This window comes from Tasmannia lanceolata, unplaced genomic scaffold, assembly GCF_043159265.1.
Source record: "Tasmannia lanceolata isolate RefF3 unplaced genomic scaffold, GAP_Taslan_0.1 ptg000003l, whole genome shotgun sequence".
In the NCBI taxonomy this organism is placed as follows: Eukaryota; Viridiplantae; Streptophyta; class Magnoliopsida; order Canellales; family Winteraceae; genus Tasmannia; species Tasmannia lanceolata.
In genome coordinates this window covers 21,552,220-21,570,401 of record NW_027518680.1, presented here as the reverse complement: position 1 = coordinate 21,570,401, position 18,182 = coordinate 21,552,220, and positions in this window count along the sequence as shown.

Genomic DNA, 18,182 nt, shown 5'->3' with positions numbered 1-18,182 from the left:
CGTATTGTCTACCAGGATATCGATATGTGGTAGAGGGAAATCATCTTTTGGACTTGCCTTGTTCAAATCCCTGAAATCTACACACATTCTCACCTTTCCATCTTTCTTTGGTACATGTACTATGTTTGTGAGCCATTCTGGATATTCCACCACTTGCAGAAACCCAGCATTCAACTGCTTAGTAACCTCTTCCTCTACTTTCAAGACCCACTCGGGCTTCATTCTCCTTAGCTTCTGCTTTTTAGGTTTAATTCCCAGTAACAAAGGTAGCTTGTGCCGAACAATGTCTTCACTCAACCCGGGCATATCTTTGTAGGACCAGGCAAAAACGTCTTTATATTCCTTAAGTAGGTTTATTAATTCATCGTGCTCTTCAGAGGATAGAGTATTTCCAATTCGTATTTCCTGTATTAAATCTTCTGTTCCGATGTTTATAATTTCGATTTCATCTTTAAGAGGCTGGGCTCGGCGCTCCTCCTCTTGTTTGAGCATATGCTGCAATTCAAGGGGAGTTTCGTCGGTCCCTTCTTCCTCGTCTGAGGAGGGAGTGTTATCATTATTAAAGTCAGAAGCAAACACAGAGACATACTGAGAATCAGATTTCATTGAATTGAAAGGAATTACATCATTATCATTGGACTCGTCCTGAACAGGCTCAGGATTCACATAGTAAATAAAATCAGAAAATGACTCGCCTGGACTAGGCACTGACTCGGATTCAATTGACTTGACGGGACTTGACTTAATGAAATAAGTAGGAAAAACACTAAAACTCCAGTTTGAAAGATTTTCTGTTGCAGGTGCAATCTGACTCTGAGGTTCAGTGAATGTATCATTGCTCTGAATAACTGCTACTAGCACATGTTCACAGTCTGTCTCTTCTTGCTCTTCAGAATGGTTTAAAACTGGCAGCTCTTGCCAAGCAACATCAAGCACATCTTCTTCAAACAAGGACCCCAACACATCTGGCTCAAGGTAGACTAACCAGTCCTCAACAGTCTTCTCAACATAATATACTGGCGGTTCTGTTTCCGGGAGAGCAAGGCCACTAAATATTTCAAAATCAGGTATCATGATTCCTGTCACCGAGTCATACCATGGTTCAGAAAACCCATAGTACGTAGAAGTCTCACCTTCTTTGATAAAATGACCATTCATCGATAAGGAATATGGAGCCATTGGGAGTACCCTTTCGGTGCGGCGGATTTCTTCCTTCAATTTCAACAATTCTTCCATGGCTTCCTCCTCCTCCTCAGTAGGTACATATCCAAGACCGAAACTTCCATGGTTTGCTTTGATTGGGCGCCAGTGAGATGCCTTGCTTGGATCACGGCCCAAATTCATACCAGGGAAGTAGTTCATTTTTCTTATCATCTTGGCCACCACAAGATTGATGGCACAATAACACCTTCCTTATGCAACCAGGGACGTCCTAGAAGCATATTGAACGAGGCTTTGATATCAATAACTTGAAACTCAACCTCAAATTCTTGACCGCCTATAACGATCTTGGTGGTGAGGACTCCGACCACATTTCTGCGGGTGTTGTCATATGCGAGGATACCAAGGGTTGATTCGGCAAAATCAGTGGGACCGAAACCCAAGGTAATGGCAGTTCTCAATGGACACACATTCAAGGCGGATCCGTTATCTACCAACACAGATGGTACTTTCTTGCCTCCACAGACAATAGTGACATGAAGAGCTCTAGCATGATTCCGACCTTGAGGAGGCAGCTCCTGATCTGAGAAACTAATGGCCCTGGTGGCCTGGGTTAGAGCAACAACTTCAGCCAGTTGCTCCGGAGATATCTCTGAGGATACCTGTGTGGTATTCAATTCTTTCAACACAGCCTCTCTGTATTTCTTTGATGCTATCAATAATCCCCATACAGATATAACAGCTTGAGTTTTCTTCAACTGCTGCACAACTTCATCATCTGGATCTTTCACATATTGCGGCTCCTCTCCTCGAGCCAATGCCCCTGGATTTTCAACTCTCAATTCAGCAGGTTTGAAAATTCTTCCGCCCCCTGTCACATGTCTGACTTCATCCAATTCTGGCTCATCATAAGTAATAACTTGAGGGACTTGTGGCTCATAGGTGATTACCAAGGGAGGTACAGACTCTCTTAGGTATGATTCATCACAGAATATGATTTGGGGTTCAGAAATGGGTTCTAAGGCACATATGAGGGTGAGAGGGTCAAACTCAGAATCTCCTATGGTTATGGCATTAACGGCAGCAGGAGGGTTAGCATGAACAAGTAGCGGGTTTTGGGTGACATTGGGTCTTGGCTGGAATGCAATGACTTTCTCATCAATGAGTTTCTGGATTCTAAATTTCAAGGCAATGCAGTTGTCAGTAAGATGACTAGGACCTCTGTGATACTCACAGTGTAGGTCGGCTCGCCAATTTGCAGGTAGAGGATTGGGGGGAGGCCGGATGGCAGGTAGGGTTATGCGACCTGAAGCAAGACACTGCTTAAGCACCTCTGAAGATGGAATGGGAAGATGTGTAAATTCTACCCGGGTTTGTTGCCGAGGTGCGGTCGCGGGTTGAGCATAGTCCATCACTAAAGGTTCTTGGGATTTAGAGGGCTGAGCATTGGAACGAGAGATACTACTGACTTGGGCTGGTGGGGATTTTTTGAAATCTCTGGGGTTTGGGTTACTACGGTTGAATACACCTTGAGCCATAGCCTCCTCTATCTGGGTGCCTGCCACAATGAAGTGCTTGAAGTCTGGATAGTATTGCAATGACATGTGATACTGGAGTTGGGGGGAAATATTTTTCATGATTATTTGAACTTGCTCTTCCTCAGACGGGCGCTCCATTTTAAAATCAGAAAGAAGAACAGACGATGATACACACATAGACAAAGATAATGAAAGAGAAAGATGGACTTTATTGATTAATCATTAAAGCTTAAGTACATGGTTCACTCTTTCAAAGATAAACGGATAAGATTAAACATGGAACTAAGCATTCTTTCTAGACTTCTTCTTTGGATGACAATCTTCCTCAGCTGACTCTTTTAGAGGTTTGATGATCCTGACATCCCAAGCAGATGAAACGGCTTTGACAATCTTGGGCTTGAGATCCTCAGGCGGATAAAAAGGACGAAGGGGAGGCACAATAGATTGCTCCCTTCCATACTGACGCAGGATCCTGGCAGGAACATAAAAGGAAGTCTTTTTGAGACCAAGAAGGCGAACGAAGTTAGCTTCTCCGGTGTTGAAGACCGCTTCTTGGATTCTAGGAATTTGCCAATAAATCTGATCTTGTTGGCGAGAATTTAACCATTCAACCCAATCGCTTTTATGATCGAAAGAAACATCATGACGCCATTCATTGAAGGTGTATAACGTATGATCGAAATGGGCAGGAGCTGCAATTTTTAGCTTGTGGCACAACCACACCTGGAGTGATGCAGGACATCCTGAGAAAGACCCAACGAAAGAGCGAACATAAGAGCCTGGACCTGAGCTGGCACGAAGACGAGCCATATCATCCAATCCATTGAAGGTTTCTGCAAGTATAGTAGGAACTGGATTGGCACCATGATCCATTTGATCAACGAGGTCCAAAAGAACAGCTGACGCAAAGCGAGAAGGCTGAATAGTGAGGAACCTAGCAAATGAGCAGAATCTCAAAGCACGACGTCGGGCTTTTTGAATATCAACAGCACCAATGTGTCCCACAGGAGGGTAAATGTCAATCAGTTGTTGCATGGACACTTCTTGGCCTTTCATGAAAGAGTTCATGGATTCATCTGGATTATTCATCAAGCGAAGGAACAAAGGACGATAATCTGACACACAAGATGGTTTCACCAGAGGGCCATCCACGAGATATTCTAATAAGGCACACCATTCTTCAAAGGTGGGACACATTTCTTGGTTGCCAAAACGGAAGACATGATGATCGGGATCCCAACATTCTGATGCGGCATAAAGTAATCCCCAATCGAGCTTAATGGTTGCCACATAGCCGAAGAGATTTTTCTCTTGCTCACTTATGGCATAGATGTGAGATTCTCTTAATGTACCACAGATCCAATCAAGAATTGTACGAGTAGACATGGTGCCTGTAAGCTAAGAGAAGGAATACAAGAATGATCAGGGTTATAGGGGTAAGGCCAAGAGTTCCCTTAGCGCGAATCCGTGTTCGATATACTGTACCAGTGTCCGGCGTATCAGTACGTGAACAAGAGATCCGTTTACGCACCATAAGGTGCTAGGCTAAGGGTGGAATGCTTCTCTAGCACAGAGGCACCAGGTGATGAAATCCCAGTCAACCATGCTAGATAACACTCCGGGTTCCTAAAATAGGACGTGTGTGCATGTGAGATGCAAGGGTTTAGATGCAAGTGATGTAAGTGTGTGCAGTAAGTTTGCGCAATCTATGATGCCTTCAGGTTTTGTTAGATTAAGTTTGAGTAAATGTGATGAGAAAATAAAACAAGACAAACAAACTAATCTAGCAAACATAAAAGAGATAGAGTTTTTATAAGCCAATTAAATTGGATTCAAATGAGTTATCCTTTGGAATTTTAATGAAGTTAGGTGGTCCCAAGCAGAGTCGCCAAACTGTGGGATCCGATCCCGCGAGAGGGGTGGGGCGCGAGCCGCCACGATCTCTCTTGGTCTCTCGTACCCACGCGATTGGCATGTGCATTTTTATTATTGATTTTAATTCATCTTTTATGTGAACTTGGGATCACTAAGGCAATCCGAATTCCACACAAAAGAGACTGACAGAGTCGCCACCTAGATGTGGGATCTAGGACCCATAATTAACCAGAAATCTAGACTCGTTACCTGGTTACCTGGAATTATCCACCACATGCATCATTCCTGCCCGATAATCGGTCTTCAATTCCAAAAGCTAACTCTTTTAAATTTATTTTAAATGGCTCATTCAACTCTTTATTAGTGTGCGAACTATGTGACATGCATCCTATGATCTAATTTCAATGTAGATCCTAAGTGTATATCTTGATTTCTTTATTTGTTTGAATTCAATCTAAGTGAAAGTTCTCCTGAAATTCTAATTTCATGGAAAATCCTAAGTGATTTGATTAAGCATTTACAAGAAAATTAATATACAAAACCCCATAATTTGTTGTGGAGCCGACTCGCGGTTGGTATGCCATCAGACATCCAAGCTGCCTACGTACCCAAGCCTCACTGGGATCAGAGTCGACGTAGTTCGGTGCACCTAAGCTAAGCTACTTATGCCTAACTCAACTAAGACACCGATCTAGACTGGATTGACTGTTTCAACAGTTTTAAGAGAAGTTTATTTAATTCAAGTTGAAGATTTTATTATCCTAGGATTTCATCTAAGATGCTATATGATTCTTATCTAAATGCAAGTTGTCCCTTAGACTAATGCAGGTTAGCCTACATCCTAGTTTACTAGGCTTGTCCTAGGGAAAGATTTGGGCGACTAGTGTAACTAGACCTATGGCGCGGTTGTATCCATAGCAAACGTCCGTGATGAGGCTGGACTCCTAACTCTAGGACTCCCTAAAACCTAAGACTCCCTAAAACTTAGGACACGACACGACATAAGTGTTCCTAAATTGGGCTCTAATGGTTCTTATATCGGAAACCATAATCCAATAGTTCCGAAAGACTCGAGACAAATCGATTCAGGCTCTTGAAGTTAATTAACTTCAGATTTCAAGGATTTTCGGTTTCTGAACATTTAAGGAATACCAAAGGTTATAGGGTTCACCAATTTCGGCCTCGAACGGCATCCAAGGAAGGGAATCGTGCGCTCTTTTTCGTGCAATTTAATACTTAGGTTATAGCACCTTATTGCTTGGCATATCTCAGGATTTCCGTGGACAGTAACCTCGGAGCCAACAACATGCTATAGCTTAAATATTCAAATTGTCAAAGATCGAGGGCAATTGGGGTACGATTATGGATGCAATGGCAATTTTTCCAAGGAAATCTAAAGATCCTAAAATTTATGTTTCAATGGATTGAGGAGTGAACATGTGACAGAATTTTATGGTTCTTTAGAAACTTTATGATGATTTTTAATTAATTTCAGTTTTTCAATGAATTTTATCAGTTTTATACCATAAGAGTGATTTTACAAGTGAACTTATTGCAAACAAATTCGAAATGAGTTGAAATTTCTACAGAAGTAATATGGGAATCTATGTAGCTTACTGGATGAGTTTTGCAGATATTTACATTAAGCACATATTTAATTTTGATTTAACAATAATGAGATCAGATTGTAAGAATAACACCGAAACTACTAGAAATAGAAATCTAAATTCATTGAAATTTCTACAGAAATAAGATATGAGTAAAAATAGCATGCTGTGAGATTTTCATAAATTTTAGAGACTATTTACTACCAATTCCAGATTTTTCAATTTTCAAACCAGATTGTGAATTTACACTACATCCCATATGAACCAAGATCCAAATCAGATGAAAATTTTCCAGTAGCAAGAAATATAAAATTTAAGACTACTGTAAAAATTTGTGAATTTTAATTGTGATCTGATGTCAGTAAAAACTCTCACAAAATTTGATAATTTTCAAAGAAAGCATCGAATAATATACCAAAAAAAATTCAAAAATTCTTAAAAATTCATGGTAGAATTTATCAGCATAATATTATTTTCCCATGAAATTTCATTAATTTTGGAATCTGTTTAGTATATATTTTATTTTTCTTGGTCAAAAAGATGTTTTTGAAGAGTTTTTTATTTTTAAAACACGATTTTCGAGAAAATTACGACTCCGGAAAACGTCCTTTAATCTTGTTCTGATATGATGAACACAAGAAAAATTTAAAATTCCAAAAAATAGATCATCCTGAGATGGCTATTTTTTCGAATTTTGTAATTTCTCAGCCATTATTTTAAATAAAATTCCACTCTTCATTCAAATTTTTAAAATCCTTTGATTCAATGTCCGATCGGATCCGATGGTTACTTTACTCTATTTAGATAGATTATTGTATTAAATTTCGGAACGAATCGAAATTGAAACACTCATGCAGATCATGATTTTGAGCACACACATATAATATTGAATTAAATTCAATTAAATGCTTAAAAATCATGCAAAAATATAAATTAATATCAAATAATTCTAAAAAAAATCCGAGAATTGTGAACCTACCTTTGATTGAAATCCTCGCCGAATCCGAGAGCCGCAGAGTCAGAAAAATCTTGCCGACGCACAATCCAATCTCCTTTCTTTCTCTTTCTTTCTCCCTTTTTTCTTTATTTTTCTTATTATTTTTCTCACTGCTGAGAGAGAATGATATGGAGGGAGAGTATGAGAGTGAGAGTTCGAGAGAGATAGAGAGAGAAATACACACGCTCTGTTTTTAGTTTGTTTGCTTCTTTTTTTTTTTAAGAAACAACAAACAGCAATCTCAATACTTTGTTTTTTCCAAGATGGAGAGAAAATGAGAATGAGAGGGAATATAGTGAGAGATAAAGATCGGTTGATGTGTGAGATGAGAGGTTGAAGAGCAGAAACAATGGATGAGATAAAAAAATGTGAAAACAAAGGATAGAGAAGAGAGAAAAATTGATAGAGGTAGGGAGAGGGAAGAGAACAGGGGATAGTGGGGAGAAAAAATCGAGGGAGGTTGGGAGAGGGAGGAAAGATGTGAGATAGAAAGGAGATCATCGAGAGAGATAAGTGTTCGAGAGTTCGTGTTTTTCTGGAGGAAAAACAGAGCCTCGGCTTTTGTTTAAAAATTTTTCTTTTTTCTACAGAGTTGCTGCCGTGGAGGGTGATGGGGAGAAAGGGAGAGAGAGAGAGAGAGAGAGAGAGAGAGAGAGAGAGAGAGAGGATTGTTGGTAGATGATCGAGACAAAGAGATGGAGGAGGCCGATAGATGGTTGGGAGTTGGGAGGAGGCCGAGAGGTGTTTGGGAGTTGGATCTGTAGAGAGTGAAAGCCGTGGGAGAGAGTAGCGAAAACCAGAACCGAGGGAGAGGGTAGGGAAGAACCGAAAAAAAAAACCTCTCACTCTGCTACTTCTTCCTTTCTTTTATTTCGGTTTCTCCCTCCTTTTTTTTCGTAGAGTTGCTATTTTTTTCTTCTCTTCCCAAACAGAGTCACCGTAAATTTCTATTAGCATGCAAGCTTGCCCATTTTATTTCTTTTATTATAGAAACCCATCCTCCCTTCTTCCTTTTGTTTCGTTTTTTTATCCCCCAGATAGGCTTTCCACATCTAGAAATATAAGATCGATCACTCTTTCCAAATCCAAGAGGAATTGCCGAAATTTCAAAATAAATTCCATATCACTTTGTAAGCCCAAGGGTCTACTCTCCCATCTTGTTTTGATGATTCTAAATATAATTGATTGTGTTTTTGAATACTAATCAATTTGCTTTGAAGTGTTGTGTTTAAAATAGGATTGATCGTTGAAGAAACCAACACTCAACTTGGTCATGCTTGAAGATGTACCAAACAAGAGCCAAAGGAGCTAAGTGTAGCTCACATCATCACTCAAGCAAGCATCCAAAGATGGAAGATCATTTGAAGACCAAAGCTAAAAAGGGATCGAAGATTGCATAGGTATCATTGTACATCCTTTCTCTTTAGAGTTTCAAGTCAAGGCAAAGTATTTTCAAAGTGTTTTCAAAATTGTTTTTCAAATAACACTTAAAGAACTTCAACGGTTTAGTGAATGCTTATGTGGTGGACCAACATGTTGGGACCCTCATAAACATTCCAAAATTATCATAGGAGTCAAGTTCCAAAAGCCAAAAATCACACATCAAAATATCAGATTTCTTAGGCTTCTCGGAACTCCGAGATTTTTCTCGGAGCTCCGAGACTGGAGTTCGGAACTCCGAGAGTTCCCTCGGAACTCCGAGAAAAGGTCCAGTAGCGTCTGGACATTTTCTCGGAACTCCGAGAAATGGTCCAGTAGAAATTTTATTTCTTCTGGCCGTTGTCTCGGAACTCCGAGAATATTTCTCGGAACTCCGAGAATATTTCTCGGAACTCCGAGAATTCTCGGAACTCCGAGAATTCTCGGAACTCCGAGAATGATTCTCGGAACTCCGAGAACCTTGCGACAGCTCAAAAAAGAGCCGTTGGGTTTTGATTTAAAAGTTGATTTTTGTTATCTACACCCCCAAACGGTCATATTTTGAGGAGAGACTATTTATACAACATCTAGAGGATTATTTCCTCTCTCTTGATTTTTGAAAAACCCTCTTAAGCACTCAAGCTAACTTGCAACCCTTTTAAGCTTAAGATTTTTTGTTTTTCCCAAAACTTGCCTTTAACTTGTGAACCTATTGAGTTTGGATATTTTAGAGCTATCACTTGCAAATCTTTGTTGAAGAGCAATCAAGGAACTACAAAGGGCATCAAGCTTTCAAGAAGAAGCCAAGCTATCAATCTTTCATATCTTGTATTGGTGGCTAGGGCATTCCGTTTTTAATTCCCTAGAGAGCAACCGCTTAGAACTCGGCGGAGAAGGAGAGTCTTTGTAAAGGTGTAAGGGCATCCTTGTTTAATATCCCTTGGAATTGTAACCGCCTCGGAGCCGGGCATCGTGGAGGTCTCCAATAGTGGAATCCCTCAAGTGCGACCTTGAGTAGAGTGGAGTAGGCCGTTGGCCGAACCACTATATATCGGTGTGTCATTTCTCACTCTTGCATTTCCATCATTGTTTGGTTTGGCATTTCATTTTGTTTTTCAATTATATTTGCACTAACCAAATATTTAATTAAGTGAAGAAAAATTCCAATTAGGGTTCATAGGTAATTTTCAAAAGGCCTAATATTGAGTTAAATTCAATTCACCCCCCCTCTTGACTATTTCAATTGGTATCAGAGCCTCGTCTCTAATTTTTAGAAAACCCTAACCGGTCTAGAGTAAAGATTCTAAAATGGCAAACTACCCTCAACACCATGAAGGTTATTCAAACACTAGGCCACCCTATTTTGATGGAACAAACTATGGTTTTTGGAAAACCAAAATGAAAATCTTTTTAACCCAAGACTATCAAATGTGGAGAGCAATTAATAATGAATACATCTTACCCACAAGAAATTTAAATGATTGGACCGAAGCCGAACAACAAGCTTCGAATTATAATGCCAAAGCCATGAATTCTCTTATTTGTGCTCTATCTCCCGGAGAATTCAATAGAGTATCAAATTTGAATTCGGCTAAGGAAATTTGGGACACTTTAGAAGTCACCCATGAGGGAACCAATCAAGTAAAAGAATCTAAAATGAACCATCTTTTTCGGCAATACGAACTCTTTCAAATGACATCCGATGAAACAATTGCTGACATGTACACTAGATTCACCAATCTTGTAAATGGATTAAGGGGTCTTGGAAAACAATTTTCCAATAGAGATTTAGTGATTAAAATCCTTAGGTCCTTACCTTTGTCTTGGGAATCCAAAACCTCTGCAATCACCGAAGCCAAGGACATGAACACATTGAACCTAGATGAACTAATAGGGTCCTTGATCACCCATGAAATGATTTTCAAAACAAAAGCACCCGAAATCGAAACTAAAATCGAAAAAGGAAAAGGAATTGCTTTTGCTTGTAATGTAGGTGAAAATGAAGATGCAAAAGAAGACATGGAAGATGAAGTTGCCCTCCTAACAAGAAGGATCAAATTCTTGCAAAGGAACATGGGAGGGATGAGAAATAGAAGGACAAACCCTCCATTTAAGAAGAAAGAAGAACTCGATGATGGATCTTCTCAACCACGATGTTACGGTTGCAAGAAGCTTGGACACATTCGCCCGGATTGTCCACTCAACAATGAACCCACTTCAAACAACCGCTTCAAGAGAAGAGAAGGCAAGAAAGGAATGACCGCCACGTGGGATGAAGAAATTGAAAGCGAAGGCGAACAAAATGATGGCGAAGATTGCTTGATAGCAAGGAACGTATGCTTCATGGCCTCAACAAACGACAACAATGAGGTAAACACTTTAAATGATGTTATTGTCTTAAAAGAAGTTCTAGATTCCTTACAAAATGCAAATGATGAACTTGAAATTCAATTTGATAAAATTGCATCACTTGAAAATTCTCTTGCTAACATGACAAAAGAATTTGGTTGGTTAAAAAAGAATCATGAATTTTTAGATGATGAAAATGAAAAATGCAAAGTAAAAATTCATGAGCTAAATGCTACCATTAAGACTTTGAATGAAAATCGACAAAATCTTTCTATTGAAAATAACAAACTAAAGCATGAAAACGGTAAACTATCTTTTGAGTATGATGAACTCAAGAAACTCTTTGAAAAATTTGAAAATAGTTCATTAAAATTGGATAGGCTTGTTAATATTCAAAAAATGTCAAGTGATAAAAGTGGACTTGGACACAAATGGAATACTACCATATCTAACTATAAAAACAAACTTGAAAATGCTTCTTCTAGTGGTACCAAAATTTGTTTTTATTGTGGTCTAGAAGGTCATTACAAGGTTGCTTGCTTACATGCTAAACAAGATAAAATCAAATTGAACTCTAAAGTAAAAACAAATGAACATAGCAAGATTAGGAGGATTTAGGTACCTAAGGGATCTCACTTGCCTATTCATATGTAGGTATGCCTTAAAAGCCATAACAAGAGGAACACATGGTACCTTGATAGTGGATGCTCTAGACACATGACTGGAGATCTCACTCAATTCGCATCATTATCACTCAAGGATGGTGGAGAAGTTACCTTTGGAGATGACAATAAAGGAAAAGTCAAAGGTGAAGGCACCATAGGTAACTCTACCTCTCCCATACATGATGTACTCTTTGTTGATGGTTTGTCCCATAATCTTATTAGCATTAGTCAATTATGTGATAATGGTTTTGAAGTTGTCTTCAATCCCGATAAATGCATTGTTAAAAATAAGATAGATGGAGTAGTCAAAATCATAGGTTCTAGAGACAATAACATTTACACAATTGGATTAGATGATCTTAGACTCCAAAATGTGACTTGTCTTAATGCCATTAGTGAGGATTCTTGGCTATGGCATAGGAGGTTGGGTCATGCCGGAATGGATCTCATTTCGACCCTCTCCTCAAAAGAAAGTGTTAGAGGATTGCCTAAGTTCAAATTCATCAAGGATCACATTTGTAGAACTTGTCAATTAGAAAAACAATTGAAAAGCTCATTTGCACCTAAAAATATGATTTCAACTTCCTACCCCTTGGAGCTACTTCATATGGATCTTTTTGGACCAATGAAGACTAGTAGCCTAGGTGGAAAGAGGTACGTGTTTGTAGTTGTGGATGACTACTCACGATTCACATGGGTCATATTTCTAGGACATAAAGATGAAACTTATGAAAACTTTCTTACATTGTGCAATCAAATTCAAAATGAAAAAGGTATTGCCATCTCCCACATTAGAAGTGATCATGGAACGGAATTTGAAAATGTACATTTTGACACTTATTGTAATGAACATGGCATAAAACATAATTTTTCCGCACCTAGAACACCTCAACAAAATGGAGTAGTTGAAAGAAAGAATCGAACTCTCCAAGAAATGGCTAGAACTATGTTGCATGAAAATGATCTCCCTAGATATTTTTGGGCGGAAGCGGTTAGTACCGCTTGCTATATTATAAACAAGGTATATTTAAGGCCAATTTCTAAGAAAACACCTTATGAGCTTTTGAAAAACTTGAAACCAAATATAAGCTATTTTAGAGTGTTTGGATGTAAATGCTTTATTTTAAACATCAAAGATAATCTACACAAATTTGATAGGAAATCGGATGATGGAATATTCTTAGGGTATTCTTCTCATAGCAAGGCATATAGAGTATTTAATAGGAGAACCCTAATAGTAGAAGAATCCATGCATGTGACATTTGATGAAAGAGAGCCAACACCACAAGAAATGGCACATGATGAGGATGAACCCATTGAACATCTTTTTCCAAAATTGAGTGCTCCTCCTCATGCATCAACAAGTCATACATTACCTAGTGAGGAAGTAGAAAATGAAAATGATGACTCATTGCCTAGGGATAGGAGAACATTGGTAGATCATCCTGAATCCCAAATTTTAGGTGATGCCACATTGCCAGTAAGAACTAGATCATACTATCGTAGTGTGAGTAACAATTTGACGTTCCTATCCGAATTAGAACCAAAATCCATCAAGGAAGCTGAAAAGGATGAATATTGGTTGATGGCCATGCAAGAAGAACTAAGTCAATTCGAAAGGAACAAAGTGTGGAGGCTAGTGCCTAGACCTAGTGATCATCCAGTCATTGGCACGAGATGGGTGTATAGAAATAAATTGGATGAAAATGGAATTATCACTAGGAATAAAGCTAGGCTTGTAGCCCAAGGGTACAATCAGGAGGAAGGGATAGATTATGATGAGACATTTGCTCCTGTTGCCCGTATGGAGGCTATTAGGATACTTTTGGCATATGCATCTCATAAAGGATTTAAACTATATCAAATGGATGTCAAAAGTGCCTTCCTAAATGGCTATATCCAAGAGGAAGTGTATGTTGAGCAACCTCCAGGTTTTGAAGACTTCAAACATCCAAATCATGTCTTCAGGCTTGATAAAGCTTTATATGGATTAAAGCAAGCTCCTAGAGCTTGGTATGAGAGGCTTTGCACTTTCTTAGTTGAAAAAGGATTCGAGATGGGAAAGGTGGATAAAACCTTGTTTATCAAAAGAGAAAATCATGATATCCTCCTTGTCCAAATCTATGTGGATGATACCATCTATGGCTCAACTAATAAAAAATTGTGTGATGAATTTGCAACCTTAATGAAAAATGAATTTGAAATGAGCATGATGGGAGAGTTAACCTACTTCTTAGGACTCCAAATTAAACAATACAAAAATAAAATATTTTTAAATCAAGAAAAATATACAAAGGAGTTATTAAAGAAGTATGGCATGGATAGCAGTAAGACATCAAGAATTCCCATGAGTACTACTGCTAAGCTAGAAAAAGATGAATTTGGCAAATCTGTGAATCAGAAATTGTATAGGGGTATGATAGGTAGTTTGCTCTATTTGACAGCCAGCAGACCAGACATTATGTTTACTGTCTGTCTCTGTGCTCGATTTCAATCGGATCCTAAAGAATCTCACCTATCAGCAGTTAAGAAGATCTTCAAGTACTTAAGAGGAACCCAAAGTCTAGGACTGTGGTATGAAATATCATCTTCCTTCACTCTCATCGGATATTCAGATGCAGACTTTGCTGGATGTAGAGTAGATAGGAAAAGCACTAGTGGGACTTGCCAATTCTTGGGTAAATCACTTGTTTCATGGTTTAGCAAGAAGCAAAATTCAGTAGCTCTGTCCACAACAGAAGCAGAATATGTGGCAGCTGGAGCTTGCTGTGCTCAAGTCTTATGGATGAAAAGCACATTGATGGACTATGCAATCAAAATGGAAAATATTCTCATCCAATGTGACAATACTAGTGCTATAAGCTTAACAAAGAACCCCATACAACACTCAAGAACAAAACACATTGAGATTAGGCACCACTTCATCAGAGATCACTCACAAAAAGGGGATATTTGCTTAAAATATATCAACACTGAAGATCAATTAGCGGATATCTTTACAAAACCCCTTAGTGATGATAGAATTTGTTATATCCGAAGTGCCTTAAACATTTGGAGAACGGATCAAATTAAAGAAATTGCCAAATAAATACTTTGTGCCTTTAACCAGCTTATCTATATAGTATTTATATATATAATCTTTGTTTGGTAGTATCTGCATGAATGAGATGTCAAATTTTTAATCTTAAAAATCACTCAATTGATATTCTTAGCCTTCTTAGTTTTCTAAGTTGGAGAGGTATCTTCACTTTAATTAAAATACCTAACATTTTGACATATGTCAACATCTCGATCATGAACAGGTATATGTGCATTACTTGGTTATATATTTTTTTTATACCATAAGCATTGATTTAGGGGGAGTTATCTACTCCTAAATTTGTTTTTACACCCTTTCCGTCGATGACAAAAGGGGGAGAAGGTTTGAAATTGATTATCTATTCAAATTTACTATATGCACCACATGCTTATAACTTGTATCATTTATATGTGTGCATATATTGAGGGGGAGTTCTAGTATTCACTTGCCTACTATGTCACTCCACACACACCTCATAATCAATTTTGTTTGTCATCATAAAAAAGGGGGAGATTGTAAGCCCAAGGGTCTACTCTCCAATCTTGTTTTGATGATTCTAAACATAATTGATTGTGTTTTTGAATACTAATCAATTTGCTTTGAAGTGTTGTGTTTAAGATAGGATTGATCGTTGAAGAAACCAACACTCAACTTGGTCATGCTTGAAGATGTACCAAACAAGAGCCAAAGGAGCTAAGTGTAGTTCACATCATCACTCAAGCAAGCATCCAAAGATGGAAGATCATTTGAAGACCAAAGCTAAAAAGGGATCGAAGATTGCATAGGTATCATTGTACATCCTTTCTCTTTAGAGTTTCAAGTCAAGGCAAAGTATTTTCTAAGTGTTTTCAAAATTATTTTTCAAATAACACTTAAAGAACTTCAACGGTTTAGTGAATGCTTATGTGGTGGACCAACATGTTGGGACCCTCATAAACATTCCAAAATTATCATAGGAGTCAAGTTCCAAAAGCCAAAAATCACACATCAAAATATCAGATTTCTTAGGCTTCTCGGAACTCCGAGATTTTTCTCGGAGCTCCGAGACTGGAGCTCGGAACTCCGAGAGTTCCCTCGGAACTCCGAGAAAAGGTCCAGTAGCGTCTGGACATTTTCTCGGAACTCCGAGAAAATTTCTCGGAACTCCGAGAAATGGTCCAGTAGAAATTTTATTTCTTCTGGCCGTTGTCTCGGAACTCCGAGAATATTTCTCGGAACTCCGAGAACCTTGCGACAGCTCAAAAAAGAGCCGTTGGATTTTGATTTAAAAGTTGATTTTTGTTATCTACACCCCCAAACGGTCATATTTTGAGGAGAGACTATTTATACAACATCTAGAGGATTATTTTCTCTCTCTTGATTTTTGAAAAACCCTCTTAAGCACTCAAGCTAACTTGCAACCCTTTTAAGCTTAAGATTTTTGGTTTTTCCCAAAACTTGCCTTTAACTTGTGAACCTATTGAGTTTGGATATTTTAGAGCTATCACTTGCAAATCTTTGTTGAAGAGCAATCAAGGAACTACAAATGGCATCAAGCTTTCAAGAAGAAGCCAAGCTATCAATCTTTCATATCTTGTATTGGTGGCTAGGGCATTTCGTTTTTAATTCCCTAGAGAGCAACCGCTTAGAACTCGGCGGAGAAGGAGAGTCTTTGTAAAGGTGTAAGGGCATCCTTGTTTAATATCCCTTGGAATTGTAACCGCCTCGGAGCCGGGCATCGTGGAGGTCTCCAATAGTGGAATCCCTCAAGTGCGACCTTAAGTAGAGTAGAGTAGGCCGTTGGCCGAACCACTATATATCGGTGTGTCATTTCTCACTCTTGCATTTCCATCATTGTTTGGTTTGGCATTTCATTTTGTTTTTCAATTATATTTGCACTAACCAAATATTTAATTAAGTGAAGAAAAATTCCAATTAGGGTTCATTGGTAATTTTCAAAAGGCCTAATATTGAGTTAAATTCAATTCACCCCCCCTCTTGACTATTTCACACTTTAGAGACGTGATATTAGGGGAAATCAAAGTTGCGCTGACTCTGCTCAAAAATAAGAGAAATAGTGTATCTGCTATATTTGGAGAGAGAGAGAGAGCAAGATTGTGATAATTCCAGGAATTGGAAAGATTCTAAGGGTAACGACATATTTTGCTAATTTTCTCTAGATTTTCTTCTTCTTAACCACACTTGGATATTCGAATAAATATATATACCTCAAGTGGGTCCCGCTAAAATTAACCCCGCCTGTATATTTGAATCAAGATACACTCCACACGGGTCCCGCTAAAATTAATCAGGCCTCCCTAAATCCCCTCCAATGATGATCCTGAGCCGCTTAATTGGGTGGGCCGCATTATACATAAGATGTGAACCCAAATCATTTCAATAATTAGTTCCATAGAGTAATCCGATCTTGCCCCTCTAAATCATCTTCATGGGATGATCCACGCCAATTTTTGCCTAAAAATTATTCCCAAGAATTATCCGAATAATTCAACTTGTTGGTCGCAACCAAATTGGGTGTAAAAAATGATTTTTCTGAGATCTTGACCGTTCCCTTGATGGTCATCTTTATGCACTAGATCGAAGCAGGCTCAACAATCATTTTTCATTAAAACAATATGCGGGCCCCCCGGTTGATCCGAATTTAAACAAATGTTCAATGCGGGCCCACCGAATGGGTCCAAATTCCTCCCTTGCTTGAATTTTCATGAATGACTCCTCTCAACACTTAGCGAAAAAATGCGAAACATGGCGGAAATGATTGAAAAGATCGAGAAAGCATAAGGGACTGACACGGGAATGGAAAACACTGAAAAAGACCGATAACAAAACATTAATTTCTTTGTTGATTAGAGCGGAGCAAAATGGGGGTGTCTACAGGACACAATTCCTGCCAATTGAGAAAGGGAATGAAGACATGATCGAATCACATGATAGAAGAATGAAAAGGCATACGATCAAAATATTAGATGAGATTGCATAGGATTGCTTTCAACAGATAGATCAAGAATAGACCTCTCCTATGAGATCTTGGGAAAGATGGGATTTATTTCCTAACCCTAAAAGGAAAGCTTTTTAATCTTTTTACATTTTGACCAGGGTTACCTGAAGGCATCAATACTAATCCTAATCTAACAGAGTGGAGAGAGGATCTCGACTGATGACTTTGTTTGTGTACCTAAGGACCGATCGTAGCCATTGGAAGATGGACTACGGCCTAATCTAGACACAAATGGGGAGGATATCCTAAGCTAGGCTCACACACGTAATGCACGTGTGTTCGTATACTACATGCAGGTGTGGGTTAATCTAGGGGTAAGGCCAAGAGTTCCCTTAGCGCGAATCCGTACTCAATATACTGTACCAGTGTCTGGCGTATCAGTACGTGAACAAGAGATCCGTTTACGTACCATAAAGGTACTAGGCTAAGAGTGGAATGCATCTCTAACATAGAGGCACCGGGTGATGAAATCCCAGTCAACCATGCTAGATAAC